Source organism: Sus scrofa, chromosome 3 (assembly GCF_054392235.1).
Source record: "Sus scrofa isolate SSC_HxYL_T2T_F1_AM1 chromosome 3, Sscrofa_HxYL_maternal_Yorkshire_Landrace_v2.0, whole genome shotgun sequence".
NCBI lineage: Eukaryota > Metazoa > Chordata > Mammalia > Artiodactyla > Suidae > Sus > Sus scrofa.
Genome location: NC_139385.1, coordinates 60,748,185 through 60,750,517, shown reverse-complemented (window position 1 = coordinate 60,750,517; position 2,333 = coordinate 60,748,185).

Genomic DNA, 2,333 nt, shown 5'->3' with positions numbered 1-2,333 from the left:
TCTTTGAATCTCGTATTTTTATGGGCCCCTCTATGTGCAAATGTCCATACATTCTTCTCTTGTTCATCTGTCTTATGCCAATTTCATTATTAGACCTGCCCAGAATGGAAGAGGTGATGTTTTGCTTCCTTACACCTGTAATTACGGGATATGATCTTCATCGTTCAAGTCTTTGGTAGTGAAGCAAGCGTTTTGGTTTGAAAGGCCTTCCGTTTTCCCTGGAAATCGTGTGCTGCGCTGCAGGGTGGGAGAAGGGCATCTTGGGGACCTGGTGTCATCTTGAGTTTCTCCTGATGTTCTGTTGGACCTGTGTGGAGCCACAGTGTTCTGGACAACAGCCAGCTCTGGGAAGGTTTGGTTTTTGACCCTTCAGAGCACTTTGACAAAGGACAGCGGTTCTCCACCAGGGGACATCCGGCAACATTTGGGGACACTTTTGATCAGCAGACTCAGGAGGGGTCTGCAGGCCTCTGGGATATACCAGAGACACGGCTAAATATGTCACAGAGCCTAGGACCTTCCCCTCAACACACACACCAAAGAAACTTCTGGTCCTGCTACTGGGAGCTGAGGGTGACGGAGGGCTCCTGGCTTCCCTGAAGGCTGCATGGGCCTCTGGGATGAACACTGCCAGCCCCCACAGGACGTGGCGGAAGCCGGGTTAGGACAGCGACATGTGCAAACTCACTTCCTCCTGCCTCTCTGCTCGGCACCTCCGAGCAACCCACCTGCCCACTGACCTTGTTCCAGTCTCAGGAAAACCCCATGGTTTATCAAGTCAGGAAGTGCAATGCGGTAGGCTTTTTTCTTTTAACTTGTTCTGAGAGGTAAACACATAGATATTTTAAAACTGATTAAAGTCAAGGAACTATTTCCTTTGGGATTTTTTTAAAAACAAATTCCCTGTCCTATTTTTCTTGTTTTATTTATTTATTTATTTATTTATTTATTGTCTATTGAGGGCCACACCTGTGGCATATAGAGGTTCCCAGGCTAGGAGTCTAATCAGAGCTATAGCTGCTGGTCTACACCACAGCCACAGCCACAACCACGTGGGATCTGAGCTGCATTTGTGACCTACACTACAGCTCATGGCAATGCCGGATCCTTAACCCACTGAGCGAGGCCAGGGATTGAACCTGTGTCCTCATGGATGCTAGTCAGATTCATCTTCAGTGCACCGCGACAGGGAACTCCACTTCTTGTTCTTTTTAAAAACAATTTCTCCTGGACTTGACTGTCGGCTGCGAATGAGCCAATTCTAGTGTTGCAGAGAAAAGAAAGCAGGCTGGGTGGTGGTAAGGAAATGCCCCGTGCACTGAGTTTGAGCTCTTCGTGTGCGAAGCCTTTTCTTGCTCAGAGGAAGACAGGCAGGACCAGGCTGGGGAGGACCCCATGGTGGGGGCTGTGGGGCCTGGGGGTAGGGTGGCTCATTGACTCTGAGTGGCCTTGGCAGCAATCTCTGTCCCCCTGCCACCTGCAAAGCCCGTCTCAGAGACTTGAAAATCGATGAGAAGGCATTTGCAGAGCACTTTGGGCTCCATGGAGGAAGCCTCGGAGGCAGAAGCAGCACCATAACCCACATTAGGGGCGGCACAGCCAGAAACCAGACAGAGATGCACTAGCCCAGAGCCCTGTATGAATGACCTCATCTGGCTACGAGCCACTCAGGGGCTAACCTGGGTCCATAGGGAGAGCTTGTCACTTGTCACGTGGCTCATGTTACCAGCCTGAGGATTTGTCTGGCTCCCTCATTTTGCAGCTCTAACAGAAAAGACAGACAAATGCATTTTAAAAAGGCCTAGCATGAGCCTTCAGGAAACGGGAAACCCATGTTCTGTTTCATAAATTTCGCTCAGTGTTAGACTTTGTTTCATTGGGAATATCTTAGCATAGATGACACTTTGTGTAAAAATTTGAGAGTACAAAGGTAGATATAAATCTGAAATACCTCGAGTTCCCACTGTGGCACAGAGGGTTAAGGATCTTGTGTCATCTCTGCAGTGGCATGGGTTTGATCCCTGGCCTGGTACAGTCGATTAAGGATCTGGCATTGCTGCAGTAGGTCAAATCTGCAGCCGGGATTTGATCCCCAGCCTGGGAACTTGCATGTGCCGCAAGTGCAGCCAAAATAAAAAAATCTGAAATAGTGCAATTTGCCTCAGAAATCTTTTAACATCGCACCTCATTTGACTCTTGAGATATTAGTTATTCATTAAACACTTTCTCTTATATAGAAGTGATTGAAACAGACTATAAGATTCAAAACATACACGAGACTGCAAAAAGACCAGAAAAATACACATAGATGGGAACGGAGAGAGGAGAAAATA